This window comes from Athene noctua, chromosome 4, assembly GCF_965140245.1.
Source record: "Athene noctua chromosome 4, bAthNoc1.hap1.1, whole genome shotgun sequence".
NCBI classification, from domain to species: domain Eukaryota; kingdom Metazoa; phylum Chordata; class Aves; order Strigiformes; family Strigidae; genus Athene; species Athene noctua.
This window is the reverse complement of record NC_134040.1, coordinates 50,365,935-50,389,420: the sequence shown is the minus strand read 5'-3', so window position 1 is coordinate 50,389,420 and position 23,486 is coordinate 50,365,935. Positions and strand designations below refer to the sequence as shown.

General features: G+C 42.2%; 1 protein-coding gene across 10 annotated transcripts in view; it reads right to left on the bottom strand.

Moving 5' to 3' along the window:
- The window catches only part of SLC4A4 (solute carrier family 4 member 4), a 231,478-nt gene that overhangs the window by 117,528 nt on the left and 90,464 nt on the right, over positions 1-23,486 (bottom strand). The window lies entirely within an intron of this gene.

The following is a 23,486-nucleotide window of genomic DNA, read 5'->3' as shown; positions in this document are numbered from 1 at the left end:
TCAAATAACATACATATGTCAGAGCAGCATGAAAATGAATTGCAAGCATGCTGCCTGGAAAGTGTATACGTAAAGCTGATTAATTTCTGTGTGCTTACAGCTAAGCCCACATGCAGGTCTTGGAAAACCTGGGACCACTCTGTGTGGAGGGTGAATCAGAGCTCCCCCCACAAGTCATCATAAATGTGATCTGGTCTTCAGAGAAGTTATGAAAGAGGACTTGCCATTCCAACTTCCTTGCTTTTCATGGCATAGAGAGATCCTGGGTTTAAATGTTTTTTTAAGAAATAACACACTTAGTGCAAAACCTGAAGCAGGCAGATAACCCTCTTAGATAAGCACATAAACAAGTAGGCATGCTGGCTTACTTCTGGGATATTTCCCAAGTTCAGAAATACTAGTGTTAGGATTTTGTCTCCAAGATACCACTTGTCAAACAAACTGTTGCTCACTCTCTGTTAAAAACACCATTATCTCCCTTGTCAGCAGGCTGGGCTTGGGAGACCCCCAGAGAATTGCTGTCTCCTCTTTAAGGAGGAACTGCTGTTCCTCCCACAGACTAACCCACGAGAGACAAGACGTCCCTCTTGAGACCCTCAGTAGGTGCACTACTCCACTTTTTCCCCTGGAGGCACATGCTGACGTCCACAGCAGATGGATCACCTGCAGAATCCATGTTTATGATGGAAAGAAAGGCAGGAGCTAGCAGCACCCCTTCTTGCACAGATCTCTCAAGAGGATGTCCTTCCATACATATCACCATTTCTACGTTGGGGACATCTGACAGCACACCAAATACCACCTAACGTTGTCCAACACCCACAGAAAGGTCTCAAGCTATCTTAAAACTTGTAACTAGGGCCTCTCCTTTTACAACCTGAAGCTACAGTGGTAGCTGTGTCTAAATGATCAACCTCTGCCAGAAATGAGTCATTGACAGCAGTGGCTCCTACACATGCCATGTCCAAATGAAAGCTGACCAGGCAAAAACCTTCTGTTTGTCCATTTCTTACAAGCAGCAAGTTAAAATGCTTGCAAAAAAGCACAGCGTCACCACCACTTCTAAACACTTCAGACAAGTACAGGCAGCAAGTGAAACTGCTTGCAATAAATACCATAAGCCTGACCCACACAGACCCACAGTCAAAAAAAGACATAAAATTACAGAAGATAATCAAAGGCGAGGCCTGTGGCTACACATGCTGTGATCTCAGACTTAAACAGTCACCATCTTAAATGCAGAAAACAGTTCATAAATGTTATTCTCACCAAAAAGTACTTTAAAAAAATTTGATTGCTGTGAAAACCAGAAGGAGGCTTTAAACGCTTCTAAAAAGCTGCCATTGCTAGTAAGTATTTCACAAGTAGGAAAACTTAAGCCATTAAAATGCAACATCTGTTAATGCTAGTGAAAAGCAAAAACATACTGATTTTCGTACCAGCAAAAGAGAAAAGTGATGACAATAAGCGTTAAGTCTTGAATGAAGTCATTGAGCAGGTGACTTGATTTCTGCAGTCACTCAGACTCTCACCACTGACTTCACTGGGTTTCCAAAGCTCTCCCCTTGAGACTTTCTTTCCAGATGAAACCTCAAAGCAAATCAAAATACTTATTTCCAAAATGTGCCGAATACCGGCATGCTTTAGCCAAAAAGGAAATCAACCTACTAAGTGTCCAGATTTCACACTAATCCAAGAGTAAATACTGTACTTCTCCATTTAAAAAAAAAAAAAAAAAAAAGGTGAAAAGAAATACAAACGCCTTTTCTGGCCAGTCTCAGTCTCACAATACAAAATATGTTGTACAATAATTACCAAGGGTTCAAAAATAAAGAGCCAATATAAGCATGTATCAGTAGAGTGTTTACAAATTTGTTAGGTGAAGTACTACACAGCATTCCTGCAATCTGTAAACACACAATCCTTCTTTTGTCCCAGAAAGCAATCTTGTCTGTAACTCATTACATGTGCATATTAATATTACCTTATCTTTTGATAGTGCTCTCTATCTTCAAAGCCCTTCAATTTGACTAAAGCAGCCACATTCCCTTTTGACAACAGGAATGAACAGGTTCTTCCCCAAAGCATTGTACCTTCCATTTCTCTTCCCTGCTCACTTCTGTGCCAAATTCCTCAGCAAAAATGGCTATAAACGTAGGAACTTTCAATAGGGTTTTAACCATTAAAAGTATGTAATAACTACTGCGGAATGATGAAGCAAATACCCTAGTATTTTTCCATTTTTAAACAAGTACACAACATGTTAAATGACAAAACTATGACATTAGTCACAGGACAGTATTGAAGAGAGTCAAGTCACAAACCTTAGATTAGCTGTAGATGTAAAGAAGTTGAACTAATTATTCTCCCAACCCCAAAATAACATTCAACTGCACTTAAGGATATCTACGGTCTTCCAAAGCATTCAGAATTAGCCACGGAGAGAGAACTAAGTCACCTAAAGGAAGGTCTGCTTCTGGTGCAGAATGGCAGTTTTGGAATATCTAAGAAATGGATCCACCTGACTATTTTTTAATGCAAACAAACTATATCCTCTTCTCCAGAAGGGCAAAGAAAAACCCCTTAGTTTGACAATAGGTATTATATCCACTTTCAGAAAATTAAGGGAAAGAAAACACATCCACAGCTTCTCAAACACTGCCAAGTTTCAGTTATAAGCCTACAGCTCCAACTGTTGTGAAATATGGGACGGCCTGAAAGTCAACACTTTCCACGGACGGTACCAGCTGCAAGCTGTTAACAGTGTTCATGTCCTCCACAGGACTTGGCTTCTCAATAGGGAATTAACAAGGATACAGTCTGCTAAAATCTGTTTTGCTCTAGTGGCTGAAGGAGGACATTATGCAAAAGTTGGGTAACAGAATCTTCTTCATTAGTAAACCTTATCCAGTTGTTGTCTTTATCAGCTTCTAAATATTTAACCCTCCAGTAATTAAGAAGCACCTCTCACTCCATAAGCACGAAAAACACTTTATATTCTGCAGGTGTAGGTTTCAGACTAAAATCCACGTGTTACCACTTTCACACGAAAAAAAAGAATGTATTTTGAGACTGGAAATGAAAACTAAATGCAAATTAAATGTTTGCTGGAGCAGCATGAAGACAGCTGTCTGAGGCAGTGCTAGCCAAAAGGGTTAGCAGGGTGGCCAGTGACCACCACCACCAGCTTTTGCTGGACATTTTCCACGTAAGACAGAGTCAATGCAGGACCTCCCAGCAATAGACGGGCAGAAGCATGGCTGGCTTGGGACTCGGTGATAAGGTTGGCAACTGTATCACCTCTCCCAAGAGGAACTCAGAGCCCCTCATCACCCTAACAACTTCATCCAACTTGAGAAAGATCCCAGCCCACAGCACCCATCAGGCACCGGGTTTCCCTTTTTCACAAGAATAGGGAAAAACTAGAATACCTAGCATTCAATTTAGTGACAGCTAACCTGGCATTAACACAAGTAAAAATAATAGGGAAAATAAGAATGTTCCTCCTAAGTAATGTCCTTTTACATTACTTCACTTACAAAGGGACACCGGGACAAGCTATATAGAGCACGCTGGAAACTTTCCAGTGAATAGATACCCTGCTCATCCTCCCAGGATCAGTTTACAGTAAACTCCAGTGAGGGAAGAAAGCTCTCCACAGAGCCATGCTTCTGGAGACCCGCACAACTCCAGGGTCATCTGGGATGGTGGGCAGGAGGCAGGGTACTGACAGTCAAACTCTGGTCCTGTTTGTGCTCCATTTCTCCCACTTGTGACAAGGGAAAGTCTTCTTTGGTTCTAAAACCCTGTAGTCATTATAAAGTGAGTTAAAGAAAAGGTGAAAGGACAGTGAGAATCTCTACCAGAAACAGTCATCTGGCAAAGCTGTGCTGCTTGCATTATTCCAGTTCAACTGGGCAGCCAAAAGCGCTCCCTGAAATTTAGCCCACTCCTAGGTTTCCCCACGTAGACAGAGCAGTTCAGCAAACTATTTATATCGGCAATCTCCACAGCACTTCAACAGATGCTTAGCTTTAAATATGGATTTAAATCTTCTTGAAAACAGCCAGGCTAAATATATGCTTTAGGTTAAATTTGTTCCTTGGTCCTGTCCTGAATCACAGCTCTCTCTCTGCCTGTGCTCTTCCTACAGTGCTGACAGAAGATGCACTGGCAGCCTGTCCCTGGACCACTGCAGTCCCTCCAACCATTACGGCAAAGTATGACCAAACCCTCAGAGGAGACGATGCTGGGATGTTAGCCCTCTTTCCTTAATAGAAGGCCCAGCAATCAAAAAATGGTCTCGTTTAACTCCAGATGTGGTCTTGTCTGCAGTTGGAAGCTTCTTATTTATTGCCAAAGCATTAAAGGAACCCACAAGATGGAGAGCAATCTCATTTTGAAGGCAAACAATTAATTTAAAAATACTGCCTGTTTTATATGCATGCATACATATTTTAAGTAGACTAAAAGAATTTTAGGTAGACCAGGTAAAAGAAATCTTCCCTTTTTACCACTGAATAAAAGTCACACTGATATAGCTGGAATGAAAACCAGATTCAGATTAGTAAAAAGACTACAGTACCATTTATTTGTATCAAACCCAAAGCATGCTGTTCATCCCCTAGATCTTTGGCAGTTACCCTGTTACCTCCTCCTCATATCCCCATTATAAGGCTCGCTATGCATGACATACATCGCTTGTGGGAATATGCAAAGAAGTTGCAAAGCCCTTACATCCGGGACAAAGGGAAAAATCAGTGAAATGGGACAGTTCAGTTATTACTCTAAATTAGGAGATTAGAGCATGAACTGGATATCTGAACTATAGAGCTGACAAAATTTAACTCTAAAAAAAACACATGAATAATTTAAATCAGCATATTCTGTGGTTACACAGATATTTATTTTGCCTCCAATTAACAAATGTGATTCTACAAGCTGTAACAGTCATTTATCTGAAACAGTCCATCCACAAATTATTCCCATATCTTGAAGCAGACATGAAACAACTGTTCTGGATGGCACTACTTTTCTACCACTAGGAATGCAGAGTATGTTTCAGCCCAGCTTTAATGCAAAGCCTAGACTAATCCCTGCAGAGAGCTTTAGCTAGACTTTGCCAAAGAAACAATTGTTGCCATTAAATAAGTTTATACTGTTTGGTGGTGAGCATTTGCTTTCTGCAGAGTGAGCCCTTATTCCCACGATGAAATGCATGCTGGAATGAAGTCACTTGACTACATTTCTTTTTTCTATAGACTCATCCTTCTGAAGTTTCCCATCCTAGGCAATTTACATAGAAACAGGCTGGAACAAGAAAACCATGATATACAAAGAGGCAGAACAAGTCCCAGACAGATAAAGGGAAACCCAAATAAGAACAAGTCCAACAAAACGGGGTCAGACATGTTCTCTAGGAATACCCAAAGCACAAGGAAGAGTCAGTGCCCAGCTGAAGTTTCAAGTCAGCACTCTGCCTGCAAGCAAGGAGAGGGAAGCAGACTTCCTCTTCTCTTCAGCGTCTGGAGCCCGACAGATTTGCAAGATGCCCCAGAAAACTTTTAGAGGTCCAAGAACCAAATGATCAAAGTCACACATTGACATTGTCCCACACCCACGAAACTCTTTCCTAGCCTCAAAGTTTCCATCGCCTTCATGAACTTGAAACCATGCAGTTTGGTGCAACTTCTATGAGCACATCTCCTCATCAGGAGGCGATTTACTACATCGATGTAACTGCACCCCACACCCCCCAAACAGCTCCCGAAACTTTGTAGATATATCATTTGCTATCCCCCAAGATTATTTTTACCACGCAGCAGTGATAAGACAGTCTCACCATCACCCACAGACCACAGAAACCATGAAGTGTTTGACTTTGAAATACAACAGCTCCCACAGGGCACAGTTACCACTCTCATACTGAGACACTACCTGTAACCTTGCACACCACGTTCAGCCCTTGTAGTGCAAATTAAGGTGCAATGTCACTGCAAGGACACGTGCTACAGTACTGCCTGTCCAAAGCTCTTCGAGCTCATCTTTATTTCAGACGGGAAATTCATAAAGGCTCATAACTGTCCACTTCTGTACAGTTAGTGGAGAGAGACTCACTCATCTGGACTGCAGACCACAGCAAAACCTTAATTTAGCTTTGCCCAGTCTGTGTGACATATCTCTGCCCAGATTTGGTGCAGGACACTTGGTAAGTGTCTTGGTAACTAAATCTTCTGTTTTCAATATAGCTTTTCTGACCTCTCTTCACAAAAAGCCAAGCACACAAAGTTTCACTGCCTACAGCAAACCTTTCCCAACTATTCTTTCCTGTGAGTAGCATGTGTCCTTCTTCTTTCCTGACTGGTGATACACATCATAAGAACTACTTATCCACCTTAAAGAGAAAAATAAAAATACGCCCCCACACCCCACAATGCTATCAGTGCTCTGTAACCAAGGACCACATTGTCATTGCAGCACTGTAAAATTTTGTAATGATTTCCTGTATTGTGTACATAAAGTCGATCTATTTTCTGTATCATCTATCCCTGCTGTCAGATCATATTTCCCAGCTCCCACAAGGCCAAGCACCTCGAGATATACTTCTGTCATGATGTGTGGCTCTCTAAGGCTGAACTTACAGCTGACACATGGAGGAGCCTGGCTCTTGCCTTTTGTGTGCAAACAGGTTTCGATACCCATGCTTTCTGCTTTGTTTTGATCTTCCAGCATCCTTCCACTCGCCACTGCTTTTAAATCAGGAAAAATTTTTGTCTCCAAGGAAGCAAAAGCACAGATTTAATACTTGCAGACTTCTGCTGCTGATCCCAGGTTCCCCTAGCAAAAGTACAAAATAAGGACACACACTTCACCTAGCAAAAAAAACTCCCACATAGCTTCAACACAGAGGAGCCAAGTTATTAATCAGAGCCTGAAATCCAAGCCTAATAAGTCACATCATTATGAAACTGCTCTTGGAGCATGAACACAACAGAGAGTAACTGCTGGAGGTCTCCACAGATCAGGATGCTGAAAATACCCCTCCTTTCATGCACAGCCGTGCATTTCACAGGGTATTACATACCCATAGCTCAGAGCTAAATCAGACACCCCTCCTCAGTTGGATGAACTCAGTTCCCATTACTATATTTAAATATCAAGGTCTCCAGTTGGAAGTAAGACTTGAACACAAGCCCAATACCACATTCAGGTTGAGACTAGTCCATTCATATGTTTCTTTACAAACAGAAGGAAAGGCTCTGCTGATTTATGCATAACTTTTATTTCCAATTAACTGCTGAGGTCTACACTACTCTCCTAGTGAGTATACAAACCATAAGACAAATGCACCAAAAGGGATCTGCCTTTTTATAGACATAAATCTGGCAATACAAGTACAAACACATCTATAAAGATTCGCTTACGTTTCAGTTAACATCTGCTTTCCTCTTCAGCTTTCAGATGACCAAGCTCTTCCCTGCACATAATTTTGATGTACTTAATATCACTATTTTCAAGTTCACTTACTGGGTAAGAAATCAGCAAATAAATCCACCAGAGACTCTCCCTGCTTGAACAGATGTTGGATGAGGATTCAAAGCTGAGCTGAACAGCCCACAGCTCTCAAAGCTTTTGTTTCAGATACCATACAGATTTATTTTAATGAATACACCGTTTTCCTGGGAAATGGCTGACACTAACACAGAAGAAAGGAAATAATCTGCAGTGATTAATGTATCAGGGCTGAGGCCTTTTCCACCCTATCTTGTTTATTCTTCAGGTTTATGAGATTGACATTTCAGCGCTGTTCAATTTCCATTTCCTTTGGTGGTTCTTTGGCTTCCAGTCCTTCAGATCACAGGTGGAATAGTCCATTTTGGCTTATCAGAAAGTCAAAAGCAATAAAAGAGTCAGAAGAGATAAAAGAAAGGCAGTTCTTGCCTCTCAATAAGTTGTTGTTTCTTCAAGGCATGAACACATTCACAACACAGCATCTGCTCCAGCACAACAGAAACTTCAAAGCAAGTTCACCATCCCTAAAATAACCCTGGCAGAAAGAGAAATGCAGGAGTTGGTCCTTGGACAAGACCCACAGCTGCAGAAGACTCAGCCTGAATAGAAGTCTTTCCTCAAAAGCATTTGTAAGGGCATAATGATGCTTGTTTTTTATGAATGACAACAGAAATGTATTTATTTTAAGGTTCAAGCTTATGCAAGCTAAAGCTCCAGCAAAGCACCCACTGGAGAGATATCCTGCAGGGAGGCAGAAAGACCTCTGTGATCAGCAGGGTATTCTGTATACAACTGATTTACTTTTTATTAACATTCCCATTTTGTCATACCAAACTACTGGCATCTGAGTAAAATGGGTTTTTGGCCTTGAGATCTCTGGTTCACCCTCCACACATTTCTTAATCATATAATTCCCTACAGCTTCCTTGTGCAATCAAAATTATCTGCACTCTCTTCGTGCCAGTCCAATCTGGAGATAAATGGGGGGGGTGCCAAGTGAAGAAGGGAAAGGACCCAAAAATGACCGGTATTAGGGAGAAGGAAGCAGCGTTGCAGTTCTACAGACATCCCTACACTGCTTATGATGATTTCACTAAAATGTCTACTGATCCTACTCATTAGATCAGCAGCATCTGCTGCCATCCAGAGAGTAGCCATCTGTGCACTCATTTCCCAAACCCACAACCCCAACTGGAGGAGGTTAGTAGGTCACGAGCATAATTCTCTGCACCTCCTTGGATGAGAGGAGTCGGCTCCATGCCACAGGAAGCACTTGGAGAGCCCCTCTTTTACCTCTTTTTACCCATCCCTACCGTCTAACATTTCCCTGCCAGCTGGCCTCAGCTGCAACCAACGTTTCAGTCCCTCCAAAAGCAGCTAAACAGCACTTCCTAGTGCAGAAGCAAGAAGCAATAGGCAAATCTACAACAGCTCTGCTGTTCTCAGAGTGTGGAAAGAAAAATTTTTAAAAAGGACACCAGCTTCAAGAATAACTAGGCTAAGGATCAACATTTTAAATGATCCCAATAGGAAGAGTTCAATGCAATTTCCATGAGCCAACAGAAAAAAAGCAAAATAGGGCTTAGAGAAGGGACTGCAGATGTTGGTTATGTTGTCACAAGGAACAAGATCTTTCCAGCATGCAGCTCTATTTCCCATATTCCCTGTAGTGACAGACCCCAAGTCCGCCTCATGCCTCCCGCCATCTCAACTTCAGTACGTAGTCATCGGACCACTTTGTTTCTCCTTCTGTAAGTCTCTCTGAAATCAGGCTAAGGGGAGAACTTGCAACTTGCCTGATCAACTCATACTCCAGACAGTCACTTCTCTCTCTGGGGTGAGAATTACTGAATAATGGCAGAAGAGGACATTCAACATACAACATTTCCACCAAGTTAGTAAGGATGTCGATAGCTACATTTCCTCTCATTGTTAGTACAGTATTTGCCATCCAACAGCATTCAACTCCAAACGGCATCCATGCTACACACCGCTACAAAACAAATACACAGAAACGATGTAACACACCACTGCTGACCAGTTTGCCTGTTAATCAGTAAAACTGAGCCTCATTTGAACAAAGTCATGCTTTCTGGCAAAACATGAGTCAGAAAACCCACTGTATGAAATGTTATGCATGAAACATAAGGGGAATGTTGAAATAGCTCAGCAGACAGGACCAGTGTATCTGCTTTGAAGCACTGCAAACTCTTGTTTACATATACACAGAGAGAAACCCAGAGCTTTGGGATGGCTTGTTCCCACACTGTCCAACACATCTGTATGGAGTTTAATCCAAAAAGGACAGCTTTACAGTACCAACCATCACCTACACAATTCAGCCCTTCTCAGCTACAGAAATATCTTTGGCTTAAAATCAAAATGCTTCTAAATGAGATTTTTTTTTTCCCACATGGTAAATTCCTTAGACTTTTCTGTCCCTTAGCAGTTTCACGTGAATGCAGAGAACAGAATTAGGCAAAGAATTAAGGTGGCTTAGGTAATTATAGCGGCACATGCTATCAGTTCAAGACAAGATTAGCACAGCGAGCTTCCAGTTAAATGAGGTCTTCCCCCGTACTGTGAAAGGAATTGGCCTCTTTTCTTGCTTTGCCTATCTAAAACATGAACTGTGCACCACGCAGAAGTGGCAACACATACCCCATAAAAACTTCCCCTTTTCCTGATGCTTAAGAACTGAAGAAGTTTCAAGACAAAGTTGAAGAACCATTTTAAATCCACAAAGATGCCGATGCACCCTGTGGCTTTAAACCCAACGTAACATTTATATTGAATTATTTTCCTCTACATCTGGCATGTCTAATTGTGTCACCTTTGGCCGAGGGAGATTTCTAATAAAAACTGCCTGGTAAAGAACAAAACAGCAAAGACCATTCTTAATCAAGAATGGCTTACTTATAAAGCTGCAAGCAAACATGCAGCTAATCAAGGCAGAAGTGACCAGTAAATGAAAATGCTTTTTATCACTCATACCTGCCACAAAACAAAGGTATTTTGAGGCTGATTCAGCACTTCATTTTGTAGGTCATTTTCTCTCTCCTGCCCAGACCACGTTTATCAAATGCACAATGCTCAATTCTTATTATCTCAAACTGTGCAACAATTAATTCAATATTAACCAGATAGGTGTTATGATTTTAACTCCCCTCTCAAGGGGAAGTTAAAGCTATAGACGAATCTTTAACTTTGACTTAACAAAAACATATTTGTATCAGTTCTTCAAATTGTAGAGAAAACTTGGGAAGTATGGCAGGAGTGTGACAGTGATAGGGCATCAAAACCAGAAGGCCAGCTGAAACAACACTTCTTCTGTATTTGCATTTCATATTAAAATTATTTTTGTTATTTCAGGGTCATGGATTTTGACCACTTGAAGTTGACAATAATGTAAGTGGAACTACTCACAGCTCTACCATCTATATTGGTGTTATTACCACGGCAATTTGCGTGTTTTGTTTTTTAACAATGAAAACAGTGGAGGTTTTAAAAAATACCTGAAGAGATGACACTGTGCCTTTAAATGTACCATCCCTAGAAATAATCCTCATCACAAGACAGTATCATTTCTCCAGAGAGGAAAACAATCACATTCATTCCTTCCTTCTTCCACTGCAGTGGCTGCTCCTTTCAGATACATCCAGAAATTTCTGAAAGCAGAGCTCATATCTGAACAATTTTATCCCGGCCTCTGAATGGGTGGAAAATTATCTCCAGAATATTCACGTTACTCCAGGCCCAGGCATTTGCAGTGGCTTCACATGGGCACATTACAGTGCTGACTTTTTAAAACTTTTCAAATTGGAATCGCTTTTCAGAGCCAGTCTGGCTGCATCACAACCAAAGGAACACTGAAAACCTAGAAATACAAGATGCTTTCTAAATCCTACATGACACACCCCTAAGTCACTTCAATAAGCCTTCATAAGCCAGCAAACTCTCCCGAAGTACCTACCAGCCTCCATGCAGGTAAAGGCGACTAACACAAACACTGAATGACACTGCTGCTATCTGAAACACAATATGCAAGCAAGAAATAAGTAAAACTCAAGTATGGAATTTCAGTCTACATTGCTAATTTCTTTTGAGGAATCAATCACAATCGCACAGATAAGGTTGTTTTTGTTTGTGTGGCTAAACAGTCATGCATTTCCTAAGGACACTTCTGTGGGACTTTAGAAGCTGGGGAATGCATGGAAAAAAACTTCAAGGAAATGTTGCTGGAAAGAAAAAAGTTACCAATACTGGGGAAAGGAGAAAGATGATGGAAGCAAGCTGAGCTGTTCTGCCAGGGAAACAACTCAGTGCACAGACTCTTGGGCTCGCAGCAGCCTGCACAGCGCCCTCAGCACCTCAACTGCCTGCAGTGCCTGGGACAAGAGGAAGCCCAAGAGATGGAGCTTTTATCCCCTTGTCCTCGGACCCTGGTACCAAGTGGAACCCTCACAGGGAGAGCTTCAGATGTCACAGCAGAAGAAGAAAGAAGGTAAAATTCAGGGAGCAGAGTTTGGAGCTTCCCTTAGGCAGGGGCTTCCTCAAAGCAAAGGACTTGCCAGAGCAAGATGCAAAACTCTCTACGAAGAGAGTGCCAACCAGAGAGGATAATGTGGGAAATGCTGTTACATTTACTTTCACTCACACGAAATCCTTGACATAACTGTCCCTTTGAAGACTTCCAACACCAGGCTATTGGGACTTGCCAAAGGCACACAAGGAAGCTGGTGGCAGGGCAAAGCTCAGGCACTGTGTGCCACATCCAAACAGGTAGGCACACGCTGACTTCCAATGGGTACTCAACAGATACCTAAATTTCACCAGACTTAACATGCACTTAACTTACACTTCTTTTCCCCAACCTTTACTCTCAAAAAACGACTTCAGAAATTACCCTAAAGGGAAAACTGACAACTATCATACATTTCTGAACAGGAAAAGAACTAATTCTCTGCACCAGAGGCACTCAGCATTTGACTTAACAACCAGCACTGCCGGGAAAGATTGCTTTCTGTAATTCTGCATGGGACTCTCAGTACACACCTACTGAAGGAGGAACAGTTTAGCTCTACGTTTTATCACACCTACCCAAAATCTGGACTTTGCAAGGGAATTAAAAAACCCAAACCAAAAGACTTAGCTCATTTCCCAGCTGTCACAAGCAAGGAATGAAACCTTGGCAAAGATAGAAGAGTTTTGCTCCATGTCTGAAAGAGATACTAAAACCCACTTCAATAATTATTTTAGAAAGCATACTGAAAGAGGGAAAGGAGAAAAGGTAATGGGGAGGGGGGGGTGGGGGGTGGTGCAAGCCAGAGCAGGGGAGCATACTGGGCAGTGATAAAAAGACACACTGTTTGCTTACTCAGCAACACTGAACAAAATCCAGTTGCCTGCTTCTCTCAGCCTCCCGAGAGCAAGTCACCCACTGACCCACTTGCCTGGACCAGCTCTCCAGACTGCCAGCCTTCAGCTGCACAGCAAAGGCAAAGCAAGAGCACCAGCCAGGTGAGCACCCTTCTGTGCTGTAAGCCCAATTGCAGCCATGCATTTACCTAAGGTGGATGTCACATGTAAGGGAAGGGCAAAGTGTTTTAAATAAACCTAAGTGTTCACAAGAAGTCCTTATGCGATCAGCATACCCACAAGATAAAAAACCCCGACACTTCGGTCAAAAGGTGTTGCAAAAAAAGCATTTTTTTTAATTAGCTAAGAAAAACTCTGTACTCTTGCCAAGAAGAAAAAGAAAGCCTTTGCTTTGGGTGACAGCTCACATCTAGACGCAACCTTCTATCACCATGTGTCTTCATCCTATCCAAGTGCTTCAGTGAGAGCTGTGAGTCTTTGCAGTTAGAATGGAGCCACAGAAACAACAGAAGTACCATCCAGACTATCTCCCACCGATGAGGGTTGGAGTCATTAAGGAGTGAAAGGAAGTTGGGTTTAGCTGCTGCTTGAAGTACCTCCCTCCTACACGTCTCTTCTCTGTCACTCCCACACCGACAAGAAGCCCTCCCTAACTGCCAGTCAACTGTGTCTTCAAGTAACCTCTTCTCACACCTCCTCTCCCCATCTTCCCTCTGGATTTTTTGAGGTCACAGCCTCTTCCCTGAACCCACCCATAAAACCAAAAATACCAGTCTTGAAATCTAACATGACTGAAGGTTTGTATCCCCTGCAGTGAAAGGCAAGAGAGCTTCCTGACCCCACAAAATGAGGCAACCTGCAGGGATGAAAGGGGTCCTGCCTTAGAGGAGCCTGACCCACTAGAAGAAAGTCCCTAACCAAATATTCAGGGCCAGGACACAGTCAGCTTTACCCCAGGTAGTCAGATGTCCAGCCCATTTAATCAGCGGTCTCTCCCTGCATTATGCAAACTCTCCTTAGCAGGGCAAAAGCCAAGGCGAGGGCTGTGTCAGCAAGCAGGACTGACCTCCTCACCCGCACCCTTCCCACAGCCTGCCTGCCCCTCAGCACCTTTCCATGCCCTTTCCCAGTTACTCATCCTGCTGCACCCCAGCAGACTCTCTGATGGGCCCCCAGCTATGCAGAGGGCATGTCTGCAATCGAAGCAGTAATTATTTCTGGGTTTACCTCTGCAGTTGCACTGCTTGTGACCTAAATATGCTACTTGCGGCATTAGAGATTGGAGGGGCAGAAAAAGGCATGCTTCAACTGACTCCACCACCTTGGACCAATCCACTAGCGTGCTGTGCACTTCTTGAAGACCAAAATACCAAATATTCCCTTACATTTATGGTAAAGCCTCCCTGACCATCTTCCCTGTGTAAAGTATTAACATAAAAAAATTAAGTTATTTGGCCACCCTGCCTGGTATTTTTCAAAGGCTCTCAACACTAGTCTGCTGTTGCTCTTACTGTGGTGGGCTGAAGGTAAAAGCTTTTGGAAAATCCCATCCCATGTCTTGAAGAGCCAGAAATGAAACTGAATTGCCAAAAAATCCAACAACACTAATAGAAAGAGGAGTCTTGGCACACCCCTGACTGTGCTGCATCTGCTCTGCTAAGTAGGTACATTTATTTCAATCCTGTAGCTGTCTCTTGCTATTTATAGCTGCTAGCTTAATGAACTTTCAGGGTAGACACCAAGCCTGAGCCTTACTAAATTGATGTCTAAATATCCTTGTCGAATTAATTCAATCTCATTATGGATGGACTGTTCCACAGTTGGACTGGCAACTTCCACTCCTCTCTGGAATCAACCAGGGCATTCTCCACAATACAGGTTCTTTTTCTGCAAGTCAGGCACTCTGCGTTAGGAAGCAATACCAGAACGTCACTTCATTGTAAATTAGACTGCACATCAAGAGGTAGGAAGACTGTTTAAGAATGGTCACACACATATTTTTAAGAGATATACCATTAAATAGCCAGCTCACACTCAACTTTAAGAGAAACGGGAGAAATTCTGTGAGTGCCCCAAACACAGGCATTTTGACAAAGCAGCCTCTGGGTCAGGCAGCAGGGCTGTGTACCTACAGATCAGGCATGCTGTATTCTCCTCAAACTGCTGTATTGCTTCAGTAATCCTGCATGCAACTCATTTCCCATTTTGTGTAGAAGTGCTCCTGAAGAGGCAGCAATTTTGTGCTGGAGATATTTGTAAGGAGAAGGCCTGGAAAACCCCTGCTGAATGCACTGCAGATGTCAAACAGATTGTATTTAAAACTAGAAAAGGGATGGTTTCCACACCGGTGGGCTCAAATTGCTTATTCCACGAGTGGCTTCAAATAGAGCCTTGTCTCCATTTTGGAGGCAGTGCCAGGGACAGAGCCTTCTTCTGTCTATTCCTCAGCTCATGCCAGGTGCTCCCTGGACATGAAGGCTCGCTCTGTCCTCACAGGAGACTCTGTCCCCACATGTGTTTCACAGCACAGCCCTCAGCACACCGCTCTGGGTATTTTACCCATTGCATTCACCAGAGACAGACATGCCTACTTCGGTGCCCCATTTAAGACGGTAGATGTGAAACATTATTTCAGGCCTCACGTAAGCAAACTGTTCACACGCTCCGATATCGAGCCAAGGGGCAGATGTGCAGCAAAATACGATGGTTCTCAAGAAATGCGAAGCATGAGGTGAACAGACTGTAACTTAGCCACTGGTGGGACAGTTAGTGATCCAGAAACACCTGCATTCATGCCCGGGTCTCACAGATTTCAGCAGGAATTATCGATGTGATGAAGCACTTTAGAGACTTACGAGCACAAAGGAGTCAATGGGCATTTCAGCCCCACAGGTGGGCTTTCTTTTCTGATAAAGGTCAAGTTGCTGAGTGAAAGAACACAGCAAAAAAGCAGAGGAGCTTGGCCTCTGGGGATACCTGGCTAGCACCAGAGGTATTGCACTCAACAGACAGATCTTAGAAAACTATTTATACACACACACAGAGCACCACTCTCTTATCTAGGCTCTTAGACCCATCAGAAGACCTGAAGAACCTGAAAGGAGCAAAACCCATACTTGTTATGCAAGAAGCAAACCATATGTAAAGGAAACTAAGGATGCTAATGCCATCAACTTCAGGGTGCCTCACATCAACCAGGAGCAACAAAGTATTGTACTTGGATTAAAAATGAAAAAGCCTCCACTTAAACAAATCAACACAGTGAATTCATGCTACATGATTGCTCACCACAACATATTTTATATTGCTAGGCACCTTGATAAACTAAGCACTGACTAACCAGTTTTAAAAAAAAAAAAAAAAAAAAAGGCGCCAACTGATGTTGCAGGATCTGCCAGGTTCGGACAATCTATTGGAGATAATTACAGTTCTCTCTCCACATCAAACATCCTCCCAAGCACTAAATGCAGGTGTTCAGTAGCAGGGTTGTAGCATGCATGCCCAAAATTGACAGCAAGCTTCAAGCAAGCAGGACTCAAGCAACTCTCTAGAGTCCCAGCTTTCCTTGCTCCAGACTACACAGAGCTTTGGAAAGAAGGCTGCATTTTAAATTAGAATTGTTCAAAGGTGCATATTAACCCATAGTGAGGCATGATGCCTGGCAATCATTACAGAGGTACACAGTGGTTGCCTACATACCAAATCTGATCCATTCAGACCCAACCTCACCTTCACTGGGAGAGATGCACTCCATCCAGGATGACAGCACAAGCCTCAAACAGCACCTTAATGAAATGACTATGCTGCAAACATTTTCTCTTTCAGCAAAATGCTCCTCCTAACCCACATCTGAGGGCTCAAGAGAGTGTTTTTTACTAAAACCTTCAAGAACTACTGCTGGTGGGTGGAAGAGGAATTTCTCTGAGCAAACTGCAAACTTTTACAAACCTTTGACGGGATGACATATCATCCCTTCCCTCTCTCTTACTATACGGGTCCTCTAGAAACCACTCCAACAGACAGATCCAGATTTTCAACCTCTTCTCCTCATTTCTGGTTCTGTGTCCTGTAAACAGGATCCTAGTTACACCCTTCAACTAGTAAAGAAAACCTTCAGTAAGCTTAGCCCATATGTGACCATATGCAGAAAAGCTGCACCTAACAGCGTAAGATGAAAAATGCCCTCAGCTCACAACGGCTTATCCCTCCTTTAAGGTTTTCCAAAATTTAGATTCTGCAGTTACATTTATCCACCTGTCAACATTTTGACTCTGTCCAAAAATCAGGTTTTACTTTCTTCACATATGCAAATGCTAAGAAAATTCTATTACAACATGCAGTTTATTAGTTTCATGGGCCCCTCATTATTGCTTGTTGCTTTTGGGTCCCAGTGCCTTGCTGAATCCCCTACCAAAGCAAAGTATCACAGTCATTTCTGAAGCCCAGCACTGCATGGAGCAAAGTGCCCTGAATGCCCATATCCAGTAAACTATGAACACTGAATTTCCTTTCCTCCTACTCCATTTTCTCAAGCATTATGCTCAGTTCAGACCAATCTTTCACTCTGGCAACAACAATTTTTCAGACCTGCAAGCAGTTTTAACAAAAAGAGTCAGTAAACCATACAGTGTTGCAGCAAGGCACCGCACCTCACAACTTGTGGAATAAAACCTTTATACGTGGCCAATAGCAATAGTTATCATTACAGGAAAAATCTAATCTTAGAGCCCTTCAGCAAAGGAACTCTCAAAGACTCCCTTTTGGTCTTTAAAGACATTTACATGTACAAATACATGTTCATATGCATGTAAAGTACTATACTTAGGGTGACAATGAAGACATCCCATGTCTACAGATAGAGAGTAATGTCAGCAGGCAGCTCACTGTCCCACCAAAGCCAGTTCCTTCTTTATCCTATTTCCACATAACACTGTTAAAAATGAAAGTGGAAAGAGGCAAAAAGTCAGGCAGCCTACAAGACTTTGTGATTCAGAGGAGAAAGAGCTCAAGAACCTAAGATGCTGCAATCAACTTGAGTGAAGGCTCACATCCTCCTCAAACTTGCAGGCTGCATTAGCATTCAGCGAAATATTACAGAACAGAGGAGCAAGCATCACTTCACATGAACGCGGGACACAGAAGTGCCATGCCCACACCTTTGCAACCCTACTTCTTAAACTGAAAAAAATGAAAAATTAAAAAGCAACTGATGCCTCTAGTTAACTTCCTGAAAACAAGGTTTGAGGATGTTTATTGCCAGCTAGTTTTAAAAATCACTCCAAAGAACAAAGAATTTTTAATCTTTTGTTATCTATGCTACTAGCATCATTTTTGTGATTATTTTGTGCAAAATGCTGTAGAGCTTGAACTGAGGTGTAGCATTGGAAGTCATTACTTTACAGCTTATAATACTAGCCCTTGACTACCCATGAAATTGCCCAAGATATTTCGGAAAGGGACAGGTATTTACATTTTGAGCTTCTTGCTCTTTATTTGCTTGGAATCACCTTTGCCTATAAAAGGACTTCTACCCCAGCCACTGAATTCAGAGTCATGAATACACGCAGACAGGGCTTTTTTTACCTTCCAGAAACCATAGGCCATGCACAGATCAATTGAATGAAGACGAGAATTTCCATTCTGTCAAAAAATCATACATTTCTCTACTGTTTCTTCTGACACGGTAATTGCTCACATCAGCTCAAGTCTGTACCCCATATTCCAAGCGCTTCTGTTCTACATGTGCTACGGAAATAGATTTGTATCTTTGTAAAGGACACAGAGCTGGGCCAGGCCAAGGACAACCCAGGCAAGTTCTGTACAAGCACAGGCATCTCTGTGGAGCACCTCCTACTGCTAGGTACGTAAACACCATGTCTACACGTTGCCTGCTACGACAGAGCTTACCAAGAGACGTGATTTTACTGGGTTTGAGCCAGGGAGGTGAGCCAAATTAACCTGGAGGACAACCAGACAGTGAGAAGAAACCCCTTCCTAGATCAAGCAGAGTTGCATTTCCTCATGGGAAAATCTCCATGTGTCTGTAGTAAAGAATGAGGAAGAGGGAAATGGGTTCAGATCGCAACCTGTCTCAGAGAAGAAACTTATATCTGCCTTCTTTGTTCCTCCCTTGTCTTGTCCCTTGCAAGTAAGAGCATCCACTTCATTCTGAGATAAGCAATCAGTAGACCTGAGGAGGCAGAATGAGGCTCGACACCTCTACCCGTGCAAGCTGACAAGCTGCCTTTCCACCATCAACTCCCCAGTCTGTCGAGCTGATTCTTTCCTTCACCCCACTAAGAGCACTGACCATCATTAACCAGAGGCTAACTGAATATGTGCAGTACTCTAGCAGCTCAACACTCCAGCCATTAGCACTACAAAAATCACTAAAGCTTCACTCCGAAAACCCCGTTTTACCCATCACCTCTCAATACACTATCCTTCCCCTTCTTCAGTGTTCTGACAGCATAAATCTTCATCTGTTTTCCAACTTTTATGTGTGTTTTAGGCAGATAAGAAGAGGATATTTAAAGTCCACTTACCAGTACGTAATAGCATTTTATTTTTTACCTGAAATATACTTGTATGCCAGCATGTATGGATGGATGGTACAGAATAACCAAAAAATGTTTCCTTCTAACTGGTCCTAAGTGGAAACCAGGGCCAGGCTGGTTAAAGGAGGTGCATTTAGCAATAAGGTGCTGGTACGCTTCATCTGGAACATGGATTTGTAATAGTCTGCGGTTTAAGGAAGACACATTTCAGCTAGCACCAGTGTCAGCAGTCCTGCCTGAGAACAAGGGCGTGAACTCCAATTTTCTCTCCATGCGCAGAGACAGCCCCTGCAGGCCTGGAAGATACTGAAAGGGCTCTGCAGAGGGAACATCACCTTCAAGCCGCCTCCTCAGTGTATCAGAGAATATCCCTGTCTGGATTTTTGAAGGAGGTATCTTTCCCAAGCAGTAATTTACTTAGGATAAAACATATCTGTACATGTTCAATTTTATAAACAACCTCCCATCTGGAGAGAGTTAAGGAACTATCAAAGTTTGGCTTGTTTGACTGAACTGGACCCAGCTTTTATAAAAAGGATTGACATTTCCAGACTGCACCAATTCCTAAATACAAAAGCACAGCTAGAACAGTTTTGAACTGAAACAAAACATTTATAGGGTAGGTTTGCGTTTCTGGACCTGTTTACTCTCTTGCCTGTATCGACAGACATGTTTCATCAGGTTCGTTTGTTGTGGGACAAGCAGCTTGACCTGGTGAGTCAAATCCAGATTTGGTGAAAATCTGATTGCACAGTTTTCATCAAAGAAGCTGAGAAACTATCTTCAGGTAAGATACCTAGGTTTAGGCTTCATGGTCCTTAGGGACGGATCAAGAAATAGAAGCGATATATCATATCAAAGCTGGCTTAAGCTTTCTACTCAGTAAAAACAAAGCTCTCAGTATACGGACACAATCAAGCAGTTTCCTAAACTTTTAGGAACTATTTTAACAACTATATTATTAAAGATTTTTCAAATCAAACTTCATATTCTTGCCCTTGCATTTGAAGGTGAAATAAACTACCAGTTACATACAAGCTGAACTGACAGTGTCTAATACTTGGCCAAGTTAATAATCGCAAAAATCAGCAAAGAGAAGGAGCTATATACATTCTGGATTTTATACACTGAGATGCACTGTGCCTTTCCTTAAGATGTTTGGGTTTTCTTCATGTAAAATTGGATTTTGCTTGTTTTAAAATATAGTTAACAAAACAGAACAGAGGAATCAAAAAAATCTTACAATTCTAAAGAAAAGACTGAAATATCCTCCAATTCAGTCCCTTTGTCTCACCAATAAACAGCACTTTCATGTTATTATCTTACTAAACTTGCATACACCTATCACCTTCTCTGCAGTCTTTCTGAAGGCAGTGTCCTACATGCTATATTCACAACCCAGCATTCATCGAGCCTTAGTCTCTGATGGGTACCTGAAGCATGTGTGAATCCGATCCTGTTTTTTTAAAGGTGAGCAGAGTCCCTGGCTACAGCCAGCCATCAAGCAAAGCGGTGTTATGCAAAGGTCATAAACACAGCTGTCCCAGCAGTCCTTAATCCTGGGAACTGCAACACCCTCGCTCTTCTATTCTTGGGTGCCTTCACGAGAAAGGTGCTGAGCTGTGTAAGATGGCACAGCGGGCTCAGGATTTCCTCTTTCCTTGGTGTCCAGCGCTTCTGTTTCTCCTTCTCTTCTGACGACATGGAAACACTGTGTACCCCACAAGCATATCCAGTAAGCCCCTGCAGAGCTGGTCTAGCTCTGGCAGATGTAGTCCCTTTGTAATCAGCCATCCCTGTAAAATGACCTCAAGTATGTTAGACTAACGCTCACTCTCTGGTTGTCTCCATGCTCTGCATTTCACTTCTTGCTCAGTTGTTATTTCCCCATCCCACCCCTTCAAAGAAAAGCAAAATCCAAAACTCTCTCCCTCCTGGCCACAATGCAGCCACTGGCCAACTGGCACCCCTACTCTGTAGCAAATGCCTTCATTCTGTCCCTCTCTACTAAACCACACAGCCCTGACATATTTCAGCTTCTGATGCCACATACTCTCTATTGACAGCTGTCTCAAATATATGTAATACATTTCATTTCTCCCAACTCCATTAAAACTGCTGTTCAAAATTTCCCAATTCTTTGTTTCTAATACTCTTATTCTTTTGAAATTGAATTTGAGCCACATACCCCTCAAACTTTTACTATTAACAGATGAAGATTTAAAAAAACAGGGTTACAACTCAGATTTCTTGCCATGATTGCCAGTAATGAATATCCGACTAAGTAAGCTTTTCCTTAAAAGAACTGGTCTTCTCTTGGACACACTTGCCATGACTGAGTGGGGTACACAGGACACATAAGCCATTCAGACCCTCAAAAAGCCTTCATCAGAGTTCCAGTAAGAGACATCTAAAGCTGGAACAGTCTGAATATCCAGCAACTGTCTCAGATGGACAACCACCTAAGACACAGAAAATGAAATGGAAATAGAGACATTTATAAATGATGGAGAATGTCAAAAGCAGAACTAGAGAGTAAGTCAGCAAGCAAAAAAAGTGTAGGAAACAAATAATTCAGGTCAACTAAAAAGACAAGAGTTTCAGAAGGGGAAAAAAACTTGGGGATATGAGGCAACATGTAATTCAATGTTTGGAAATTCAAGACAGTAATCTGAACTACTCCTATCCTTTACAGTGTTCTAAATTAACTGTGCCAGCTCGTAAAAAGATCTGGCCACCAGCGCAAAACAGCAAGTCCCTGCAAGAACCTGGTAAAGTATCTGGATACATGAGACGACGAACAATACAGAAAAAGTTACAAATGATGTAGTATTAATGCTACTGCATAGGACACCTGGAATATTGTGTGGTATTTAAGTGATCCCACTCCAAAAATACATAGTGCAAAGAGGTCAGGGTGGAAAAGACTATGGGAAAATTCTCAGTTAGAGAAAGATTAATAGACTGCACGTTTTTACATGCAGATGAAGAGTAGACAAGAACATACTAACCTGTAGAAACAATAGAGGAAAAAACACCATTAACTTTTTCTCAAAGGACACAAAACAGAAACAATGATGAACTGCCATAAGGCAGAAAATCAAAACCTGATGGAAGAAATAGGTTTTCAACCATGGGCACAATCAGCCTGTGAACATGATTCCTCTAGGTTATCGATACATCCAGAAGCCAAAAGAAATTTCTACAGATCTGGTCACCTGCACACCAAAGGAGAACAGAGGTGCAAATATAAAAATTAAACTTAAAATATCTAGAGTTCTTGAAGACAAGTAATTATGTCTTTCAGTGTAAATTCAACTCCTGGTTTCTGAGCATTGACCAGTTGGAACAACTAGAGAACTACAGCTGTGAAGAGCAAACGGACATTGTGACTTGCCTTCCTTTCTGTTGCTGCTCTCTGAAGTATCTGCACCACCGAGAGTAACAGGCCTTGGGCTAAACACATGACTGATCTGATCCCATGTTACTCTCTTCATATGCAGCAACTATATAGCAACAGAATTTTAAAATGAAAAATTCACAAATTTCTTCCATCAAAGATCAGGTTATATGACCCCTGCTTGCTCCTCCCTCTCTCTCTCACCCTCTCTCTCTCATGCACATTTTCCCACTTACAAACAAGTTCTTTAATGAAACTCCAACCATTTGGAATTAGCCTCAATAATCTGAGCTATATCATATCCATATAACATAGGGCTGTTCTCCTATATTCAAACCTTGTTAGCATGCTCCCACTTTAGCAGGCTGTCACCATCTCTCTCCCACTTCTATTTAAGCAGCCATCCCCCACATTTCAGAACAAACTTGGGGCCAAGAGAGAAGACAGCAAGAGGAATGGGACTTTATGACAGTATGCTACAATGTTACTGAGAGCTGCATAGTGATGACACTAGATAAAGATCTCTCTCCTCTGGTTAACAATTTCAGTTTGAATGGAGGTACAGGGCATCCAAAACAGACCCTTATCTACCTATCAAAATTCAGATATTCAACCCCTACAGATATTCAAACATAAAA